The sequence below is a fragment of the Pezoporus wallicus genome, unplaced genomic scaffold (assembly GCF_028554395.1).
Source record: "Pezoporus wallicus isolate ANWC-B61680 ecotype Strahan unplaced genomic scaffold, APGP_CSIRO_Pwel_v1 contig_7113, whole genome shotgun sequence".
Taxonomy (NCBI): domain Eukaryota; kingdom Metazoa; phylum Chordata; class Aves; order Psittaciformes; family Psittacidae; genus Pezoporus; species Pezoporus wallicus.
Genome location: NW_026642076.1, coordinates 669025 through 693140, shown reverse-complemented (window position 1 = coordinate 693140; position 24116 = coordinate 669025). Strand labels below are relative to the sequence as shown.

The following is a 24116-nucleotide window of genomic DNA, read 5'->3' as shown; positions in this document are numbered from 1 at the left end:
GTCCTAGAGCTGAGCTGGAAACGCAGCTCCCGGCTGCATGAATCTGCATGGGAACAGGGTGTGTGCAGCACGTTCCATCCACGGATAAGCTAATCCTTTCTGCAGATAAAAACTGCCAGCAAAATGTAGCCTGAAAAAGTAGTTACCCAGGTTGTTTGTTTTATAAAGGACGGATAAAATTTCAGAGCGATAAAATCATTTCCTTGAAATACTTCCACTCAATAATTTACTTCCTTTTGAAAAGCTTAATCTTTCCTCTCCTGAACTTTTCATTTATTTATTTATTTGTTATTCCAGCGATGGCCCTGATCTGAATGGGGGGATGCGCAGCTACAAGACCATGTTTTGTGATACGGGAGCACGTGCCATGCCAGCTGGAGCTAACATGCGTGGAGGGGGGACGACTAGCACCCCACTGCCCCTCCAGTAAATATCACATTGTGCTGGTAAATGTTGCATTGTGTTAATTCACAGGAGCCCTGCAGACAGCTGCAATGAAAATTGTTGTTCAGTACTACCGGTCAGGCCATGTCCATGGCTTGGGTCATGTTGGTGGGCTACACTTTGCAGGGCTGGAGCTGGTGCAGACAGGACATGCTGTGCATGTTGTGGCCAGCTCGAAACTTTGGGCTCAGGGATGGAGCTGGGGATTTATTTTTCAGTGAAGGCTGAGCTGCTTTGATTAATCGCATGGAACTTTAGGCAAGACACCAAATAGTGCAAGATTCTCTATAAAGCCATGAACAGCTGGCAGAGCTGGAGAAGTGGCAAAAAATGAATTGTCTTTTTTTTCAAAGTCACATAATTGCTTTAGGAAAGGTTGGGAGCCAAAGCCTGGAAAATTCTACAGAGCTAAAAATCAAAGCCACTGAAAAAAACGAAGGGTACATCTTCAGCTTAAGCGCTGGCCTGGACTTTGCAGGGTATTCTTTACCCCTGCTGTGCAGTGCAGGCTGCCTTCTGGAAAGAAGATTTGCAAACAGGAGGATTTAATCTGATGGCTATTGAAATCAGTGAAGTGCAGTGGGATCTGGCAGGGTGTCCAGCACCGGTGGGCTTGTGCTGGCCCTTGGGATATTGAAAGCACATTGCCCCGAGGCTGTCATGGTGCTGACTTGGTAAAGAGCAATAAGGGGAAGCATAAAATGTCACTCAGAAAATAGGTCAAAAGAAAAATAAATGGCTGAACCCTCTCCCTGGGCTGGCTGACCCACGCTGCAGCCTGCAGCACATGAGGATGTCACGTCCAGATGTCTTTGGCCATCAAACTCCTTACACCCAGTTTGATGGGCAGTGCCTTTCAGTAGGCACCTTAACTGACCCCTCTGCAGAGGGACAAAGCAGAAGAAGAGGAACGTGTTCAGCACGAGGAACAACAGCAACGAGGGAACAGTGATTCATCACATTTGCTCTATAAAGGATTTTGTAGGTTCACCTGGCAGAAATGTGTCTGTGAATGCAAGTTTATATCATAGCCTGGCATAGATTTAATGGGGGACAAAGGAGAAAGAGGGGATTAATACTTCCTTTGCCTTTCCATATTAGGCACCAGATATTAACATCTACCCTTGTTTCTCTCTCAGGTAAATGTAATGGCCGTGATACCTATTTCTTCCCAACCCCTTCAGATGACTTGAAATGGCTTATATCTATTTTTGGGTTGTGTGCTAGACCATTTCCTAATGCTCCCAAAGCACCCAGCTAGCACAGCACTATATGGATCTAAAAGATGAAAATATATATGAAAAATAAGTGAAAAAGCTGAATTCCAGCAACAGAAATTTAACAGGATTTGGAAGAGCTGTTGTCAGCTTAGTTTTCCACCAGTGTAATTCCTCTGATGTAAAGGTCAACTAACTCACATAGGCAAAAATCCCAATTAGAATTGGGTCTGTTACTGGAAGATGGTGAAAAGAATGGCACCTCCAGAAGCTGAGCAAATTGCGTGTTTCCTGGAGAAAACCTAAACAGAGAAAGAGAAGCAAACACAACCAGAACCAAAATAAATAGAAATGCAAACATACCTGGACAGGACTGCTCTGAGACCAAATAAAATTAAAATGCACTGCTTGGGGCTTCTGGAGGGCTGGGTGATAGATACTTATCCTATATCCCACAGAGAGGGCAGCAAAGTAATTCTTGAAAAACAGGGGGTGTTCTTGAAGTAACTGTGTTCTTACAGGTTTGATGGTCTAGGGATGTAAATGAGGCAACGCCTATGGGGAGAAGTAATACCTGTCAGAAGATCATCTAAATACCAGTGAGGGAAAACAGCACGCAAGCCTCCTGTGGGTACCTTCTCCACCAAGCACTCACTGTGTAATATAAATCGGCTTAATATAAATTACATTAGGAGAACTATGTATAAATGCCTGACAGGATGATGGCAGGCAATCGGCTCTACACAATGGCAATAACATCAGCTATTCAGTTGTAACACTGATGATCTAGAGATGTGAGCCAGGCAAGGGTACAAGGAGAGGTAATACTGTGCGATCTATACACATAAATGTATTGTGCAGCCAGATACAGGATCTCTGGCCTATCATCTCCTGGGACAGAGCCACATAAAGGTTTGTTGTTTCAATTCCAAGACCTTCTAGAATAAATTACTCTAGAAATGCAAAATGAAATCAATAATAATACAAGCAGCTGGCTACAGCAATTGTTCGTCTTTGATAGCTTTTTAACAAAGTTAAGCATCAACTGTTCCAAGTTCCACTTAAAATAGGAGCTGATCAAGTTCCCCCACTCCAATAAAACAGGTAAGCTGCTTTACATGTTTCAGCAGATGAAAAATACTAAACTAGAAAGTGAAGAGGTTTGTCCAAAGACTCAAGGCAAGCCTGTGGCAGAGCCTGAGACTGCACCTGACACTTGCAAGTGCCTACTTGCTATTTGTCCATCTGGCCTCTCCTCCAAAGGCACTAGGTGCTTGCACAGGGCTCGAGATCTCCCAGATCTGCAACAGAGAGCAGAGAAATTAAACTAGCCTAGGGCACAGGAAACCCATCCTCTCTGACTTCTCATGTCACCTGAGTAAGTTTGAGCCTTAGCCTCATTAAACCCAGCTTCCTACCACAACACTGTTAAACCATGAGACAGGAATGTTACTAGAATAAATGCATGCAAAATTCAATGATATATACTTTATATGCATACATACTATGTGTACAATGAATATGCTTTATATGGTGTGGTTACCTTAGCACGTAAGAAGGAGAAACTTAGCACCAAAACCTAACAAAAAGGAAGGAGCTCTTCTTCTCAGATTTTGATTTTTGCTGGCATTATTTCATTCATTTTAGTTTTTTCTTCCTCTCTTTTCCCAGTGGTCACCTTTCACCAGAAAGAGCTTGTTTGCATGTGTGCCATTAGCTGCAGTGTTTGCGTAGTAGTTGCTGCCTTTAGATTTCTTACTTGATGCAGTAATGTGAAGAAAATGCAACTTTGTGGCCTGTAATGACAAAAAAAATTCCAAAAGCCTCTGGATTTAATAAAAGCTTACAAAAACCCTTCCCAGAACCCAAACCAATTTATTCTGAGGGAGGTTTCTTTCAAAAAAGAAGGGGGGGGGGGGGGGGGGGCAGCAGCTCCCACACATTCTGTAGACCAGATTCTCCATTTGCAGAGCTAGAAACCAGGAAGTCATTCCTAGTCATCACAGTTACAGCCATCTAAAGTTGCTGCTGCTGAGTAGGGTCACAGACCCCTGAGTTGCAAGCTCACCTACACAGATGACAGCTTGAGAAGGGTTGGTTGGGGGGAAGGAGCTATCTGCACTCCACAACAGCATTAGGGGGCTCTGACTTGCAATATTTGCTGCTCTTTGTGACTGGAACTGAATGATTTCTCCTTTTTTCATGGTTCCACGATAAGTCAAAGATGCCAGCACTGTTGAGGGAGCCCACCTGCATGAGCTGCATTTAAGCAAAGGCCTGGAACTTTGCTCACCAAATAGCTTTTAATAGCTTGCTCCCAGCAAGTGAGACCTGTCTTGTTTGAGATCTTACAAAGCTAACGGCCCTTTTCCCTCAGGTAAAGCAAAGCAGAGCAAAGCAAAGGCAGGAAGAAAATGGCAAAGGCACCGATGAACTAGGTAATCTACCTTTGGCAGTGGGCAGTGACTGAAGATGGCAGATACCCTCTCTCAGCAAAGGAAAATCAAGAACACTTCATTTGCAACTAGGTAATTGCGTGTCAGCTCCTTGAAACCATTAAACACAGAGCTTTCTGCCCATCTTTAACCTTGATAAAGGCAAAAGAAAGCCTCAGGGAGATACCTGGAAGACACCTCAGCCAGGGACAGAAGCTAACAAGGTAGAAACAACTCTCAGAGTAATGACCATGAGAAGTACAACAGAGCTTTTAAAGGTGAAAAGTGGATCAGAAAGAGCAGGTGAATAGTAAACAAACACCTAAACAAAACCCAACCAAATCCCTGAAAAATGAAATGAGAAACCCCAGACAAGTCCTGCTCACCTCCAGAGCTAACTCCCACCATCCTGTTCCAGGTGCACTGGTTTGGTGCCCTGGGAAATGGAGTCTTTCTCAGGCTTTGAGGACACAAATGCTAAGAGCTACCTGAGTACAAATTATCATCAGTAAAAGGTCTGCTCATCATTGGAAGTCACTTTGATGGATTCCAAGGAGAAGTGGGAAGCAGCATTTCCTTTGCACCATGAAGGCACAAGGGAAAAACTGTTGTTTTGTATTTCTCTGTAAATAGAGGCAAAAGGACTCAGAAGGAACCAGCATGCTGATATGCTACAAGAAGAACACAGAAGCCAAGGGAGAATTCAGCCAGGCAATGTTAGGTACATGCATAAGCTCAGGACACAAGAAGCCAAATTGCTCTGGAACAGTGCAAGGAAATAAAGGGATAGAGACACTAGTTTATGCCATTCTTATGTGTGTTATTCTTTACCTTTTAGGTCTGATTTTAAGTTGCATAATTACTAGAAATATCCCACCTTTCCCCTCTGCTTTTGGCTTCCTTGTAGTGCAAACCACAGAGCAAAGCAAAGCCAAGACTTGGAGACCACCAAATGTATTATGACATGCTTTTTGAAGAATAACTTGGATAGTTCCCAGGAGCTGGAAGCAAGAGTACAAGGCAGATTTGTTGCCAGTGCAAGACCAAAAGCATTTTCTGCTGCACTGAAAGTTCAGGGTATGAGGGAGGGAAGTTGAGACAACATCATACAGTGCATTAGCTGAAAAGTGGGAGACCATGATTCACAATACAGTCCTTGCAGGGCAGACTCGCCCAGCCTCTGTCATGTATAGAGATGCTCTGAGACAATATTCCTGGCAGTGTTCAAGGCCAGGTTGGATGTGGCTTTGAGCAACCTGGTCTAGTGGAAGCTGTCCCTGCCCATGGCAGGGGGGTTGGAATGGGATGAGCTTTAAGGTCGTTTCCAACACAAACCATTCTATGACACTGATTCTGTAGGTATGTATTTTTTCTATCTGTTTACACCATTTTCAGACTGGAGCAAAGAGCTTAAATCCACTACTGAGTGGCCAGTGTGGCTCTGGAGATGTACACAAGCAGGATGCCAAAGCTGGATACTGCTGCAAAGGGGGCAGTTGCAGAGCTTCCTGTGTCATCTTGTGACACCACCCATGTGCTGGATGGTGTTAATGGAGAGGAGTGGCAAAGGCCCACTTAATCCCTAGCAGTAAATCCACTCCTGTAATGGTGCCAAGCCAAGTACTCAGACCAAGTGCTTATTGCAGCAGTTCTGCCTTGGGTAGAAAGGTCCTCAGTGGGGTCACAGTCCAGACTGGCCTGCTCTCTTCCCATTTCTCTGCTGCATCTCCAGAGAGGTGGAGAAGGGGTGCTTGCCTTGCAGTGCGGAGACCATCCCCAGGCTTGGCAGAGATGTGAAAATCCCCAGCACTGCCACCAGGCCAAGCCATTTTCTTCCAAAGGGCTCTCCAAGCACTTTCCTGCCTGCCACCAGCAGAAGCATGGCAGAGCTTGCAGACACCCACCATTGCAACAAGCCAACACTGCACACTAAGCACATTTGATACGGTAAATTAAAAAAAAAAACACATTTAAACAAGTGATGCTGTGAACTTTAATGAGCCTCAGAGCCACACTCAGTAGCCTTTTGTCTGTGACAGACAAAAAGGGTGAGGTATTGGTTTGGCAATCAGAAAACAGTTTGTGTGATGGGGACCAGAGTGAAGAAACATTGGCTGTGACAGAAGCAAAATGTGGTGCTCACCAGAAGCATGTAGGAAGTGAGAGCCCTAATGGAACAACTGATGTACCTGAAAATCACTAGGTGAGAGTGTGATTTCAAAGCAAACAATTAATTTTGAGCAGCACCTGCTGCACAAAAGACACCCACAGAACTTAAAGCAAAACCAAGGGCTGAACACACTTTAAAAGAACCCACCGGTCTGGTCAAAGGTAAGAGCAGTAGCAAGAGAACCATATCAAACAGGATTTTGATCATGCAGAGAGCAGTAGCAGTCCATTAAACAGCTGAAAGACAAAGACTGATGCTCAATGACAGAGACTGTCTGGGGAAGCAAGGAGATGTGCTACCTTTGGGGATTGAAGCAACCTGCAGCCTCTGCCATGCTGGTTTCCTGTGTGACCTTGAAGAAGTCATCCAGCCTGTTTCAGTGTCTGGACATAAAATAGTCTTTACGAGAGTGTGTCTGTGAAGGTTTGTAGAGCGCTTTGCGATGTTTGGATAGAAAGCAGCACTTGCTTGTTGGGATTGAGAATTGGTTGGCATTTGAGAGCATTTATGACCACCTGATTTATAACCATCTGATTTATAACCACTGTCTGTAAGGAGAGCTGGAGCTTTCAGCAGCTCGGTCAGCAGTGGGACAGTCCCTGGAGCTGTGTGGCTCTTGTTGCTATCCTACCTTAGAAGCCAAACTAAACCCCAGTTTTTAATGAATACATCTGTAACCTTCATACCCAAGCCTGCAACTAAGCAGCTGCGGTGGCTGCCAGCATGCACATGCAAACAAGAAGTTTATCCTAGAGTCCTGTCTTTCTCAATGCTCCCTGTCTCTAAGGGTCTGATCCCTTACCTGAAAATCCTCTGTGGCTTTCTCCAGAAATGGCTTGTTTATGCCTCAAAACTGCTTTGTTCCTTTGTCTCTGATCCTGCATTGCTTATTGGAGGTGTGGGCTGCCTGTGTGTGAATAACCATAGGTACCTCACAGGCTCCTGACAGACTCTTTAACCACCATCAGAAGCACCATCCTGTGTTGTAGGCATGGACAGTCCCACCTCCTCCCTGTTCCTTGTCACCAAGTGCAAATCCTCTCAGGAAAGAGTTAAATGGGTGCTTTTGGTTTCCTGAGAGAGCCCATAAATGAGGCACAGAGCAGTCCCCAAGCAGCCCTAACGTGTTTGTCTAGAGAGGACCAAATGTGAGTCAAGGCTTTGAGCCTTACCCTCCTACCTTTACCATGCTGCGTTTACACAGCTATTGCTCATCATATTAGAGAGATGATACCTGCTCTTGGTGTTACCTCATTTCCTAATTGATCTGGGTCCCAGCTGCAGATATTCCCATTTTTAATTAATCCTTTTTGTTTATAGCCAGTGAAAGGCATGATATGGTCAGAATAAAATGCACTGGATTTTGTCCTGTGCGTGATGCTCTCACAGTGGTGGCATTCCCTGACAGAAGAAGCAGCCTGGCAAACCTCACGGCAGGGCATTACGACAATCTCATCAGAAGGAGATAAGAGGCTGGATGAGCTTTGCAGTGTCTGATATGGATAAACACCAGACCAAAGCTTGTCAGCATTCATGAGAGAATAAACCAAAGCATCTAGATGGCAGCAAAAGCGATCATCCAAAGGATGAGAACTATTGAAATGAGATACAATTGGCAACTCACACTTTAAAAATAAAATCAAACTCATTTCATCCATGTCTCTGTACCTACCTGCTTCCTTTGGCAAGAGGAAAGAAACTTTAGCTCGATTAGCTGACTTGACTGCCCACAACTCCGAGCTGAGAGAACACTTCTCAGGGCCTAATTTATTCCACAAATACAACATATTTTTCTGCTCACAGAATACCCACAAACACATTGCAGTTTCCTTACACATTTTTCTTTGATTTTTTTGGCACATTTTCATGAATTGTTTGCAAGTTTGCTCTTTGCAGCACTTAATGCCTGGAATCTGAGCGGTTGGTTAGTGGCAGTTGGTCACGTACATCACATGCTATTATTTCTGCTGGTCCCTGGCTGAGACTGTCCTTCATTGAGTCTGATGCAACACCCTTTGATGTCAATGACAGTCTCTCTCTTTGACTTCAGTGCACTTGGGTCCAGCCCTTTGTTAGGGAGGGAACTGGGAGAAGCCACTGGGCTTTCAGTCTCTGAAGCTGGGCTCAAATTTATTTAGGAACTCAGCAAACATTAATTCCTCCCCACACAGGCCCTCCTCAGCTCCGCTCTTAAGAAAAACTGAAGTTTTCAAACATCTGTTGGAGCCAACATTTTGTTTCCCTGCAACTTGTGTGGTTATTCAGACCAGCGAAAAACAGGCATAAAACTTCACACTCCACACCGGTGCATTCAGCAAACATCAGAGGAGTGAAGGATGAAGCTCATTGCTTGGGCGCAGGGTTTGCCTTCAATTTCACTTCAGCACTGTAAGACAAAAACCCTGCCTGCACCTCAACCCACAGAGGCCCACAGTTCAGAAGCTCAAAACCCTCTTTCTCACCAGGAGGCACAGTGCCACCTCACCTTCCCCAAACATCTACATTTCTTCCTGTTAATCTCCCCAGGCTTTTGGGCACCTCCAAACCCATGTCCTAACAACATCAGGCCATGAACTGCTGCAGAAAGACAGTGGGAAAAAGCTGGCAAGCTTGCCTAAGTTGAGCTGCCTGTCTTGATCTCTAGCACTTGTGATGCCATGAGGCAGCAGAAGACCCAGAAGGACTGGCACGGAGATTTTTCTTCTCCTACTGCTCTAGCGCAGCACTGTGCTGGAAGCTCATTTAACTTCAGGACTGTCTGCATGTAAAAATATAAATTGTGTTCTCTTCAAAATCTGGTTTAAAAATAGCACTATTTGAGGAGCATATAAATAAGTAATCGTTTGGAACACAATATTAGAGCTCCCTTCTTTAATTAAATGGTTGCTCGATGCATTTCAAAACACTGTTCTGACTCAGTCTTCCTGCATCTCTGTACTTTTCCTGCTTTGAAAAAGCCTCAGCTAACTGCACCATGAATTTTAAAGTGAACTAGATGGTGCAGAATAATAGGACTATTAATATCCTAATTGCTGAGCTGCACTTGGGACTAGCCAGTTCTCGCACAGACACAGGAATAACTAACATCTCAGACATGCTGTTAAGCAGGAATGGCTTCAATGGCTATCACTGCCTCCATTTGACACATGGCTTACAGGAGAACACAGAGAAAATATTCTAATGAAAGAGTGCATTTATTTTTCCTCTCATGACACATAGCATTTGCTAGACACAGCCAGGAATGTAATCCTGACTATTCAGACCATCCCCTCTTCTGGCCCTGAATGCCACTGGAGGGTGAGCAGAAAGGCCATGCGTTTCCCTTTGTTGAAGTGCATTCTTTGTGTAATCCCTGGATTGGGTCAGTCTTTTTTTAAAGTATCACAAGAGTGGGGAATGGAAAAGACACATGACATGAGGCCAACAGTTCACCCCATCCCCGAGCAAGATTATTGACTTTTTTTAATTGATGGACTCTGTTTCATCCACTAGGTCTTTGTCTTGTCCAGCTTGAAGCTTCTGAAATCACACAGCTTTTGCTTTTCTCGTGGGATGCTGTTAGAAAGCGTATCTCAGTAAGAGCTCCCTGGTTCCAAGAGCTATAGCTTCCTTTTCTTAATTTCACCCAACTACCCATGCTGTCCACTTAAAGGATACCAAATGCTTTCCTTGGAGTTTTAGGGGAGCACTGGTGACTGTTTAGCACCTCTGTACACATTTGGCAGTTTTTCCTTTGCTTGAAGGTCCTTGTTGCACTGGAAGTCAGATTTCCCCAGCACATCACTTCTCATGCAGGCCTGTGAGCAGCTGCCAAACAACCAGAAGCACAGCACTCTTTTCCTCAATGGCAGGAGGGAAAGGACAGGAGGTCTCAGCTAAAAGCATGCAAGGAAATCCACAGCCTTTGCCTCTGGTTGGTTTGCTTACACACTTGCTTTTTGAAAGGGAGAAAAGGATAATAATTTATGTACAAAAATGGCCATTTTTCATCTGATGTGAATGGACCTAAAACTTCCCTGGAGCTTTTCCCCAAAACACAACCTAAACTGCATCTTGGTTGCACACAAAAGGCAAATTTGGTGTCTAGAGCAGCCCTGGGAGGACATAAATAATTATGTAGTAGGGCTGGGAAGGAAATAAGGCATGCTTCATTCACATGAGCTCACTCAGTGCAGTGTCTAACTTGCTATGGTATCATATACAGAGTGGTATAACCTAAGCACTTTGGTGGCTCTTGCCCTTCATTGCTCCAGTTTCACTGAGTAGATGGTTTCTCCTTCTCCCCTACTTGAGACAGATGCTGCTATGGCTCTAAACCAGCATTCACCACTTTAACTTCAAAGGGACAGACTGGTCCTCAACCTGCACATTTCCCCCTGAGGCTTGCACGGTGGCATTTGATCAAAGCTCGTATAGGACCAGCCCTGTTCAGAGTGTGTTGCATACATGATCCCACCACAATCCCATGAGAGGCTTTACGGCTCAGCAGTTGGTTTTTCTTGGGAGCTCCTGAAAGGCCAGTTTAGTAAGGTCTCTGTTAAGATTTGTTGGACACCCTCCAGAGATGAGCTTTGAAATCCCATGTTTTAATCCCCTTTGAATTTACAGGTGGTTCCTTTGGGTTGCCAGGACCTTCTTTTTGTCCTCTAAGATACAACCTCTGCATTAGGATGACACTCATACACTATACAAGCGTACTGCTCCCTTTTGCATGTTTTCCTTTGAATTTCTTCTAAATATGCAGCAATATTCAACAGAAGAGCTAATAATAATAATAAATGTAGGTGTACATTTATCAGTATCCCTTGTAAAACTACCCTGAGTTCTTTGTAATCTCACCCAATTTGCTTGGCTGCTTTCACTGTTACAAACATGAACCTGCCTGATGCCAAGTTCAGGTGATGAACAAGCACTGGGTGGAAGACTGCTGTGGGAACGGGATCACATAGAGCTGCTTTCATATTTTCTCCAGCTCTTCTGGGCTTGGGAGGAGAGGAGCGGCCTACCAGGCAGGAGTGATGGAGCATCAAAGCACACCGTAAAGCTGTGGCATGACTGGGAAGGAGCTCAGAGAAGAAATGCAGCTCAGGAAAAGCAATTTGCAGAGGAAAGATGAGGTGAATTCATCTGAAAGACATTTTTTTTCAATTAAAAAGAGGAAGCAGAGATACTGCCTCACTCACTTTGCTCCTTGTTTTTTTTTAAGCACTTGGAGTGGAGTAACTTCACAGGAACGTTTTCAGCACCCAGAAATAGTTCTCAATTACACAGGATCTTCTGTTAAGTTGCTTGAGGCTTCTGTGGTAACAGCATTATGCAAAATAACAGTGGTCTGTCTTTTATCAATTAGGAGAACAATGGCAGAGTCATCTTTCACTAATCCCTTATTCTCCCCACAACTGCTTGAGATCCCCATTCACAGAATCTTTGTTTTATTTACATGCTTGTGGAATGGCAGTTGTGGGATTGGATCAAATATCTTTCAGATTCTGGGAGATTTTGAGCTTCATAATAGGAGTAAATGATGGACTTCAAAAGGAAATATTTAGGAAACAGTGCAAAAGAAGTTCTGTTTAAAGGTAGGAATTTTATAATTGCAGTAATTATGAGATATAAATGAGTTATCAGCCATGCTCCTCGTGTGTGTGACTATAAGGACTTCACGGGATTTATCTCTCTTCACAACAGACCAAAGTGTGGCCAGCTGATGGCTAAGCCAACATCCAAAGCTAGCAATTGGAGTTTTGTCATTACCATCTTTGGTTTCAGACTGGGTGTAAGGACTGTCCTACAGAAAGCAGGACCATGTAAGCATTAAAATCTACAGGCACTTCCTAATATGACAGGTGGGGTTTAGATACAAACCTCGGAGCCACTTGTCAACTTCCAGTTTCTCTCCTGTTGCAGATCGCAGCCCCTGCCATACAATCCGTGCCAAAGTGGTATTTGGCATTCTGGCTGGGTGCCATTCCCAGGACTGATGATCATCACTGCATACAGACCGAGTAACGAGAAGCAAAGACATCTGCTGAGTGCATTTTGGAACAGTCTTCTTCCTTTACTGGTCATAACCAGTTCTGCAGGTTGGCTGGTTAGGAAACAAAGCCATCAAAGATGATGGTTCTGTCATTGCCCCTTAGCAGCTCTTTCAGCATTTGCTCAGGGAGACTCTCTTAAGCTATTCTTTTCCACCCTGACGGTTTTTCCAGACAGATCCCTACTGAGCAGATGTAGTCACACTGTAAACACTGCTAGAATCAGGCCAACATATGGTATCACTTAGGTACAGAGCAGTCCCAACACCATTGTAATGGTATTTCAGTATCTCTGATTCCACTTCTAACCCCAATCAGTCAATTCATTTGTGATGAGTCAGTTCATTTGTGCATAAAATGGGGGGGGGGGGGGGGGGAAGGAGTGTTAAAGAAACTTTTACAACCCATGGGAAGAGTTTTCATTTGATAACATGCTTCATGCCTTCAAGAGGAAGAGACCTAAGGTCAGCAGAACAATGCCCGACAAGAAGTTGGCTCTGTAGTCATCTGATTGCTCTGCTACAGGCTAGGTCACTGAGATGTTAAATAAAAATAGCTTTGAAGTCTTTAAAACTGGACTTTTATACAACCTCACTCAGCTTTGCTAATGTAAGAAATGCAAGCCACTAAAGATACAGATAAATCCAGCAAGCATGAGCCAGCAGGACCAAACAGAAAAGCCCGAGTCCACTGTGACTGCTTCTCAGTGTTTCAAGCAGCAGCTGAAGGTAACACTGCAGGCAGTGCAGCAGGAATCACATGCGTAAAGGAGAAGGAAATTCTGGAGTTTGGCCTGTGTGAGCTACCTGGGCCCTCCTCAAGCTACCTTATCCCCATTTGGCCACAGGACTGGAGCAGTGTGAAGTTACTGAAGACTGCACAGGGAATCCAGATGTTTGGGAAAGGAAATCGGTGGAAGTCTCCTTTAAAGCGATGGGAGGCTCCTGTCACAAGGAGCACCTGGGGATGTAGCAGCACAAGCCCTGTTAAAGCGATAAGTTGCAGACTGCCTGCACTGGCATGGGGTGGGAAGGCAGAAGTGATGGCTCTGCGAAGGGGAACGTAAGGGTCTTATTTTGCCTCATCACTGTGTTTGGCAGCCCGGTAACAAACCAGATCTCTGCCTACCAAATTGCTTTTACCTAGCATGCAGCACCTGGAGGCTCAAGCTATCCATAAACCTTTAGTGGGCTCCTGGGAAGTTTGAGGAGGCAGGTCTGGTCCTCTGGGTCAGACGGAAATGTGACGTTCCAGCTCTCAAGCTGAAGCTGCTATGCAGAAGGGCCCTGGAAGCAGGGGAAGGGGAGCAGAGGGATTACAGTTAGGTTTGGTTCCAGTTGAAGCCTTAATGCAGGCACAGACTACAGCTCCTGGATCCCCTCTCAGCAGTGGGCTATGAAGTCAGGGCAAGAGAGTTGGCCTCACTTGTGACAGCGGTAGACACTCTCCCTCATATGGGAACTGTATAATAACATACAACATACACCTCACAGAAAGGAGTACGTTTCTAAGAGAGATAGGAAAAAAACCCAAAAGTCTACTCTTGCAGTTTAATGGTCCGGGTGAGTGTCTGTGAGCAGAAAATCCTTGGGAGAATCTTTTTATAGAGAATCAGTTTCCTTCAACAGGAAATCTGAAGGTGCTTGGGAAGCTCAGAGTGTCTTCACTTCAGTAACATGGCATTCACATGTGCCCCAGTACATGTTCCGAGAGGTATAACACACCAGATTTTCAGTTGTGGGTAACTAAAGATATAGAAGTGCAGCTATATTTGGAGCCATAAATGAGGCACCTCACAAGTACTGACTCTCCTGCAAATTAAGCCATTTGTCTGCTTTAGGAGCATCAGCTTCTGACACCCACAATTAAACTGTGAAGATTCTAAGACTTGTTAGACTCCTTACACATGGATGCCAGCACAGCAGAATTCAGCAGGCCCCCTCCTCCATAACAAGATCATCACTAATGAGAATGTGTTATCCAAATCAATTACTGTCTTGCTCTTTTTTGGATCCTTTGCTTGAAGCAACTGCAACTAATTGCAGTCTTCCAAAGAAAGGTGTTCTGAAAAGAATCAAGCTCATTTTAAAAACACCGTATGTTGGCCAACTGAAGATGGAGGCATTTTGAAAATATTGGCTGCATAAGCGAATGGTCTGGTTCATCTTCTCACTGGAGTGCCCTTGCATTGACTCGTCCTCAAGTAATGAGAGGTGCTGGGACTGGTGAGAGGTTGACTAAACACAAATAAGAGAGATATGGTGATTGCAAATAAAATACAAATATTGTGAGTAGACCTGGTACTGAGATGTTTACAGAGTTCTGGGGGGGCTTTAACTTCAGGTCTTAAAGAATAAAATCAGATCTTGACGGCTTTTATGAGACCACATGAAGACTGGAAGCTGCAGCCCGCATCCTTAGCAGCTGAAGGGCTACTGAGGACTCTGGTGGAGCCCTCCCCATTTCATGTTGGAACAGCTGCTGTGGACCTGTTGAGAGAAAACCAAATGGACTGCAGCAGCTCAGGGAGGTGACTGAAGTTAGCCCTGCCTGAGCCATCTTCAGGAGGGTGCATGGGAAGCGTTGCCAGGTTTTGAAGACCTTTTTGTCTCTAAAAGCTCTGTTCCTGCAGTAGTAGAAAAAGTGCTGAGGTTGTCGCTTTGTTCATTAGCAAACAGATGCACAAAAGGAAGGAAGGGCAGGTAGGGAAGCCACTTGGGTGCTCGCCACAAGCCTGGGTGAGCACTGCCATACTGGAGTCCCCACACGGACAAACACTATGGTACCCCCAAAGGATTGATACCCAAGTGCAGGTACCAGAGGCTGCGGAAAGGAGACATAGCCCAGGGCTGCAAAAAGATGAAAATCAGACTGATTTTTAACGAGCGGTGCTGTTTCTGTATTACACAAGAGCCACACAAGTCACACTGAGCCTTCTTTGATTGGTATGCATATGTTTAGACTAGTGTTTCAGGAGAGGGCAAGAGAGACTCCCAGGACTGTGGGAGCCCTTCTACTTATAGCTATGAATTAATTCTAATTAGCTCTAGAAATGGGTCCCTCTGGCTCTTTGTTCTCTGAAATTGTGCCTTTCAGATGCAGGCTTCTCAATTAGTAGCTAATTATGATGGTCTTGCCTCCTTTTGGCTAGAGGGGGTATAAAAAATCTCAGCCCCTGACAGCTGTTGGAGAGTTGCCTTCAGCTTGAGCAGCAGAATTATTGATATCAATTTCAAGGGTCTTTTCTCTCGTCCATAAATCCCTCCCAGACCTGAAACAATGTTATTTGTGGCACTACCGAGAATTGTTTGACGCTGTGAGCTTTGGAAAACACATCACATTTCCAGTCCCCACCAAATGCACTGAAAGCAAAAATAGGCAAGCTTTGTGTCTGACAGCCTGTCCCTTCTCCCTTCTCCTGGAGCAGCAAATGAGGAATCCAGATAAAAATTCCAGCCCATTTTGAGGAATAGCTAGGCATTACCAGGCTGTGTTTTGTTATCACCAGCTTTTCTCTATAACTGTTGTTGGACAATGATGCCAATAGGTCCGGATCTATTATCCCTCATGCCAATGACCCCAAGTAGCCATTTCCCCACCAGCCAGCTCCAGTTCTGTAGACTATTGCAAGCCCAGCAAAAAACCTTTTTACCCTTGTGATAGGTAGGTTTGGCTCTGGAGTCACGGGAAGGACAGATAGGATAGGGAGGAGATGCAGTTCATAAGAACATCAGACTTGTGCTACTGGGGTGAGACTGACGCCCCACCTCACCCCATATCCTGCCTCTGTTGATAGTGGTAGGACTTATTGAGTAGGGAGTTTAGCAAGTGCAACCTACTTATTTTCTTTAGTGTCTCTTTAAGGGCAGCCCACATTGCCCATGAATTTGTCTATCATCTAAGCACTTCTTAAACTAGCTGGTACCTGTAGCCTTCTGCAGGAATAAATCCCAGAAGTTTGTTACTCACTGTGTATGAAATAGGTTTTCTTTCACCTGTTTTAAGATGACCTCCTAGCCCAATCATAATTTTTCCAGCATTGCCCCTCACTGTCAAGCCAAGTTCAGTTCCCTCTGCATGCAGGGGGAGGAAACAGTTTGTCTGTTCTTTAACCTATCTGTCCTCACACGGGTCTGCTGAAGGATGTGACAGAATCATAGTAGCATCACAATTTTCAGCTACTTGTAGATGTACGGTTGTTCTCAGATAACTAGAAATACAGTCTGCTCAGCAGTTCTCACATTCCTCTTGTATGATGGTTTCATTTCAGATCTCCAAGGAGTCATTATTGTCTGATATTTCCTTGGTAATACCAGAGGGGGATTAACGGTGCTGGAAAGACTGCAAGAGTACTGTTTTAAGATAAAATTTCTTTGCAGTGAAACTAGAGATAAGACAAACCTCAGCTCAAATCAGCCACAGACGTTTTCCCCATTGCAGATCCACATCTGGATAGGAACTTCATACAGATGCTAATTATTTCTGTGCTGCAGTAGACAGACTCGCCTGACCCAGACTGAATTTCGACTCCAACTAAATCACATATTCTCAGACTAGAGTGTGCATCTGGGATAACAAGGAAGCCTAACACTGAATAAGTACATAATAGCACCTCCTTCCACATATATAAAACACATCTATGAAAACCCATTTCTGTATTGCAGGCACTTGAGAAATGTAGTGCATAAATTACTAGTGTAGCATTATAGCTCCTGGTATGTTGTAGTTTCTCTGCCAGTGCAAAAATCTATGTCCTGAAGGGAAAACAATCCTCTTTAGACTCAATTAGATTACAAAACATTTATGCTATCAAATAATCTCTATGAAGATTTCTAGCATTTCTCTTTCTTACAGAAAATTGGAAGGATCATGGCAGTAAATGAATGTAGTTTGGCGGGTTTACACTAGACTGTGTGTAACTTGTCATCAGCTCTGCATTTTGGATCATATGGAGTGGTTGAAGATAGGAAAGTACAGGGAAAGGTTGTCTAGAGGGACTGGAGTTTGCACCACTGCAGGGTTTCAAAAGCAGGTTAGACAAACATCACTCAGAATGGGAGGTATTGTATTTGATCCTGCCCTGAGCACAGAAAATAATGAGATAACTTCCTGAGGTCCTCACCAGGTTAATTTATCTGATTCTATAAAACATCAGCACACTAATAAAGTAGCAGTGTCTGCTTCCATTTCACATGGAAGCACTTCTCAAAAGAACAATGGTGGAAAACAACCACAAAGAAGAAAAAAAGTGGGAGGGAGGGAAAGAGGGAGGCAGGCAAGCAAGCAGGAAGGAAAGGAGGCAGGAAAGCAGGAAGGGACATCAGAAGAAATCTGGAGCACTGTATGCTCTACTCTTACCAGCACCAGTAAAGCTCCAACAGCTACTACTCTTCACAGTAAAAGAAAGAAGATAGCTCATTAAAAGGAGAAACTACACCAGCCATTACCAATAGTTAAGAGCTACAATTGAAGGGGAGCATGAGGATATGAGTCAAAAAGAATAATTTACTGGAAAACACTAAAAAAAACAGGAGAGATTTAAAGCTGTGTACTGTTGTGAGAAGTGTGTGCAGTACTCTGTAGCATTCTTAATGATGTATTTTTAAAATTACCATAATACAGGCCTTCCCAAACAAAAACTACTGAGATCTTTTATAAAACTCGGTGTTAATACATTTCCTCTACACTTGTATGGAAACACTTTCCTATTGACATAAGCCTCCAAATTAACATACTTTATATATTTAGGTCTGTTTTCTTCTCATCCTCCCTTGCCAAATCCCTTCCCAGATACAACAGTGCCAGGGTTACCACTGAGCACTAAGGACGAGTTCCTATCCCTTAGAAGTCACTCTCCATCAGCTAAGCTGTAATCATGTTCAGCCTACCTTGCCTGCAAAGCAAAGCACAAGTATTTAAGTGAGCCCATTTCATCTGCAATTGAGGCAGGCTAAGAGCACACACAGGGTTAATTAGTATGGTTCAGCCAACAGGCAATAACTCATTAAGCTGCAGTAACTCGACTATGTTTGATCATGTGCTTTATGCCCCAAGGCACTTCATAAGCAAAGCAGTAAAGTCAACTTATCTACCATCTCAATTTCTCTCTCCCTCTCTCTTTTATTCTAACCACAGAAAATCGTGGTTAAACCACAGAGGATAATTTCTGGACACAGACTAGTTCACCACCTTCCTCTTTTTGGCAGATTAACTGCACTTGAAGATTGTTATTGTTTCGTCTTTCAGCCTTGCCTCTCTCCTCATAGGTGCCATTCTGTAGGCTCTCTGCAGCCTTGCTCTCCTTGGGACTGCAGCTGCATCCTTTCTGAGGTGTAATGATAGAAACTGGTCCCAGTGATCCAGCTGAAAGGCTTATCCCCGTGTGCCTAACATGCGATATCCCTGTCTGTCCAACCCAGTCTGGTGTTTCTTCCTTCCACAGCTGAGTCATTGTTTCATCATCATAAACCCCAGCTCCCTCACGGCAGAGCTGCTCTCTCCCACCGTGTGCCTGTGGAGCTGATTATTTCAGTGTAGGTGCAGATTTGCACTTGTCTTCACTGAATTGCATCCTGTTTATTTCCAGACCATTCCTCTAATTACTGACATCTCCTGAGTGCTAATCCTCTCCTCCCTAGTGTCTCTTGCTCTTAGCTGAAATTCTAACAAAGGGATTCTCTACTTCTCCATCCAAATTACTAACGAAAACACTGAATATTCCTGAACCCAGACCATATCCCTAAGGATCGAGCTCAAGAAATCTTTCTAGTTTGACAGTGTTCAACTGGTAACTGCTCTCTGAGTACCCCCAGTAATTTCACCTGGACCTTTTCCCCTTGAACAATACTTCTCTAAAGGCCAGATATTCTATCTACAGCTTCTCACTATAATGTGGGCAGCAAGAAAACCTGTATTTTTATTATTTAATGCTAAGATAATGTGTAGAAGGGAAACTAACTTCCATGTGTCAGATCTGACTTCAGTCAGCATCTGCTTGTAGAGGATTATGATGTGACCAAATGTCACAGCCTGCCTCTTGCAAACCCATTTCAGCACTCACTAAAACCTCTTCTAGTGGTCCCCAGTGCAAGTAGGATGATGAGCAAAATGGGCTTGGGAATAATTTCGTGTAACAGTTCCTAAATCATGGGTTTCCAAACTTCTATGAGATTTGGATCTGTATAAGTCCAAATTCACTTTCCTACTCCAAATATAAGGGATAGGTTTCCACTATCAATCTCCATTCCTGCATAGGTAAAAATTACCGAGCTTCAAACTCAACACCGACTTGAGTGGCCTGTTTGTTTTTATACAAGGTGAAGGAAGTCACTATTTCATTCCCTCGTACTGGAGTAATTTTGTGATTGGAAAATGGTGGGTAACAAATCCAGATATGCAGAGAACTTCTTGTGCTTTTCACATCATCCTGGAGACCAGGAGCATGCAAGCAGGGTGCATAAAGTATAACCCTAAACACCTGTTATGTTGCATGGCATGGTAATAAAAGATTGCTCACTTAAGCAAGAGCCTTTGAACTGCTCACTAGAGGAGCCCTTCGCTCTCCAGTGGTTTTTATAGGCAGCCTAGGGAGATTATGTGATTAAGTTAGTCATTTAAATTTAGATACCTAGAACAAACAGCACATACTCACATAACAAATACTTCATGATGACATAAGACCATTCTCTTCCATAAGAAAGCCAGTACTGCAAGAAAGAATTGATGAGAAAAGAAGTATTTCACTCTGTCTTCAATGCAGTCAGTGTGGTTTTGTTCTCCCAATGTCAATTGTGCCTAATAAGAGACCAGGAACCGATGCAAATTAAGCAAGGGCATTTCTGATCACTGGCCGAGAGCTCCCATTGTGCTAATGAAAAACTGAACTGTAAAATCAAGTCAAAATATTTTTTCCGTGATTCCCAGTGGAAGTCAAAGCAAACACACATTTATACTTCCTCTTGCTCCACAGGCAGCTTGGCGTCCTTTTCACTGGCATCCAGTCCTGCCAGAAAAGCCCACCAGGTCTTTTAGGTTCCCGCTGGCAGGAAAATTACCACTCTCGCTGCACCAACATTTGGAAAACAGAGAATGTGCTGTGTCTCAATGTTCTTCTAGTCTCCATAAATCACTCATAGAAAAGAGCAGGGATTACTTGGGCAGCCATTGTATGCCCAAAACTGGAGCTGAAGGAGGACCTCCAGAGTCGCTATAGAGGGATTACATCACGAGGAAGGGAGGCTGAGCGAATCGCAAGGATGCCTTGTTACAACAACATCCTGTCCTTGCAAAGAGAAGAATGGCTTTTGAGGGAATGACAGAGCTTTGGATCTCAGCTCCCTGAAGCAAGTTCAGGCAAGTTCAGCCTCATTGCTTTTGTGTAATGGAAGGTTTGGGTTTATTATTAGATCGAACTCAAAAGAGCCTTGCCAAGTTTGAAAGTTCATGATGTTTCAAGCAAAGAAAGGAAGTGTCTTACCTCTCAGGCTAGTATCCCTGTTATGAAACAGGCTAGGAGTTATTTAGCTGTTGTTCCTAACGATGAATGGAAGGTGGCTGAAGAATAGTCTGCTGAAACCCGGAGGCAGATTTGCCCTCCAAAGCTCATGAGTGAGGGCACTGCAGCGTTTCTCCTCCGAGTGAATTTCCTGTTTCCCGGGATTGCTTTTTCTGCTGCAAATGAGATAAACATTGATAGGCACAGAGCAAACAGAGTCTGCTGTGAGGCTCATCTAGGGATTACTGGCTACTCAAATAGAAAAAGATAGGGTGGGAATTAAATCTGTATAACCTCAAGCCTTGCCCTGTTGCTTACAGCCCTTTTTCACCCTCCTCAGACTCCATCTTTATGCTCACTGGGCATTTGCAGCTGAAGGCTGTCCCCGAGACTCACTGCTCTCAGGCTGGACACATCCTCTAGTTTCCAGGCTTAGCCAATTGCAGAGAGTATGGACCCACTTGTTTTTGTGTCAGCCATCTCCCCAGCCTAAATAGTTTGTATTCCTCCTTTGGGGTTACTGACATTATTCTGATAGACAGCAACCATGGGTCCTCTCAGCCACAGTTTTGCTCAGGAAAGCTAGCCAAAGCTTTGGATTCACCTTCTATCATTCAGGTAATTTTTTTACCCTTAGCCCAGTTTTATATCCTTATCTGCACTTAATTTTGGTAAAATTTATCTCTTTCGAAAGTGAGTAATTGGACTTGTATAAGGCAGGGCTTGCCAGCGCCTTCATTAGGGTTCAGTATATCCTTCCTCCGTACTAGCTTTCACACCTATGTGGGCTGCTTTGTATATTTCACAGGCACCTCACATTTGTTCTCCATGTTACCCATAGTCAAGTCCAGTGCTCAGATCACTCCAGGACAGATGATTTTCAATGGACAAATTTCCTAGAGCATAGCACAAAATTTCTTTTGTGCCTCACTTTGCAGTTCTGTTACCCATCTTATCTCACACTCTTCAAAGTCGAGTGGTTCTTCCCAACAACTGCCCCAATCCTATGCTGTAGTGAGAAAGTTCATCACGATGCTCCCGTTTGTTTGTGCCAAGACCAGTCATGTAAGTGTTTAAGAAAAGCAAACCCAAGACCCATCTGTAAAGAACACCACTGAGAGGTTCCCTCTGGCTTGATGCTTCCCTAAAGTATAAAAGCTGTTTCTCACTGTGATCCAAATCTTTACCTGTCTTACACTTCTTACAGTATTACCCATCTTCATTAGCTTCCCTGATAATTTTCCAGGTATCTCTGCATCAAAATCATCCTGGTGCCTAGAAAATCTATTTCCTGTTGGTTATCTATCCATCTATCGGTTCTCTATCAGACTAGGCTGGCTTGAGCTACTCCTGATAAACCTAGTCTGAATGACACAGGTTGGTTGTATTGTATTTTTTTTATCCTGAACACCCTTTTAATTTTTATTTGTCCTTCAAATTTCATTCTAGGCCTCTCCTAACATCAAGACAACAATGGTCAACTGGCTAGAAACCATTTCCTATTTTGTAAATCTGGGTCAGCATCTCTCACTGAGTAGGTTTACAGAAAAAGTAGTTACTGTCGGATTAATGATTTCATGCAATCTGATGAATGAACCTTTAAGGGTCCTGGGATGGAGATGATCTTGTCTATGTGATAAGGTGCATTGACCATACTGCTTTTTTTTTACCCATAGTGCAGCCTCTTAAATTTTCATGCCCCAGTTCCTAACAGCTTCGCTGGTTTTACCCCAGGTATTTAACAACTCCTTATAGAAAACTGAATTATGTGAATTTTTTAACTTGATGTTCTATATGACCATCTTTTGTACTTGCTTCTTCCCTTACTGCCTTCTTATGCACCTCTTGTCTGCTTTCTGTTTATGCCTCGGAAAATGCTTAGAGGTGGTTGCCCTTGCAGGAGCAGCAGCTTGATTTACAGCAACTCAGCTTGATTTACAGCAACTTCCTCTTTATATCAACCCATGGAGACCTCTTTCTCTGCTTTTCCCAATTTGTTTTTGGTCCCTCTTTCTCTTCAGTGTCCCTCTGTCACTTGTCCAAGTAGGTCTGGAACCTTCCCTTGCAAAGTCCATCCAGTTCACTGAAGTGATCTACCTGCACCTCAGTGCTGCTGTGCTCCCCTAGATGTGCTTTTCTGGCTCGCCAGCATCTCTGGCTCATCTTAATCACAGAGCAGCCCCTGAGTAGGCACTAAAACACAGTGTGAAACATATCTCCCTGTTCAACACTTCCAGGTCTGGGGTTTGCTTGCTCAACAAGGTGCCTCATCCATTAAAATAGCTCTTTATCCTCACAGCTCCTAGCTTTAGGTGAAGAAAAGGGGGCAGGTGTGTATGTCTAAAGCACAGAGAAATGAAAGTTGCTTTTTCGCATTGTTGTGGCAGCATTTACTTCTGGTAATGTAAATCCAAAACAGAGAGGTGGTTGGAAACAAGGGTCAGGCTAAAGAAGTGCATTCTTCCTGTGGCAAATCAGGATGTTCAGACCATCCAACAGAGCCTGACTCAGTGCTGTGCTGTACATTTTGGAAAAATTTTTTTCATCTTGTGTGTATCAGACTTGAAATGCCTGCCTTTAAGGAGAAGTTAGATTGAATGAGGCTTGACTTAAATAATGAAAGATTTTACACAGGAAAGGTTGTGCCACTGCCATCAGCCCCCTTTCCTCTCCACTGCAGCCACCCCTCTGTTTTCAGTGGCTGGACCTGCAAATTGCAAAATTTAAGTGTTTTGTTTTAATGAGTACTCCCCTCCTTCTGCTGCCCTGGATCCAGGGAGTTCTCCTGCTTGGGTAGCTGCTGCTGGGAGCATCCTTCCCAGTGGTGCCGTATCTGCGACACCATCCCACAACAGTGTCCTGTTCTGGGGACTGAGTGGCAACGGGGTCTCTGCTGGTGCCTGCTTTCTGGTGTGCTAACTCAGAACGATGATGTGGCAGCAGCACTGGTGTTACATGCCAGGCGGAATGAATGGGAAAGAGATATTTTCATTATTTTGAAAAGCTGGATTGATTTCACATCCAGCTGGCACTACTTATAAAACCTCTTTTCCCCCCACCTCTTCTGTTTTAAATACTGTCCTGATTTCACAGGCTGTGATTGTTTTTGCAGCCCCTTCTCAGGCCAGAGCTTTTGAGAGAAACAAACAAACAAACACACACAGTTTGGGTTTTTTCCTGCACTGACACCATTAGCTGCCCATCACTTTCACAATGAATGTGCTAGTGCTGTCATAAGGCATATGCTGCCAGTGGGGTTTTCTTCCCACCCCTGCTCTTTAAACATAGCAGAAGTTCCTTTTTCTCTTAGTGAGAAGCTGA

The 24116-nt window shown here is 44.0% G+C and overlaps 1 long non-coding RNA gene across 2 annotated transcripts; it reads right to left on the bottom strand.

Moving 5' to 3' along the window:
- Positions 1-586: 586 nt before the first annotated feature.
- Positions 587-21064, bottom strand: LOC130608728 (uncharacterized). Of its 2 annotated transcripts, XR_008974629.1 has the most exons (4): positions 20778-21064; positions 3340-3457; positions 2892-2962; positions 587-2216 (listed from the first exon to the last, which is right to left on the bottom strand). It is a non-coding gene; the product is annotated as an uncharacterized LOC130608728 (long non-coding RNA). The 2 variants fall into 2 exon arrangements; XR_008974628.1 differs by lacking the exon at positions 587-2216 and having other exon boundaries at positions 2798-2962.
- Between the last annotated feature and the right edge of the window lie 3052 nt (positions 21065-24116).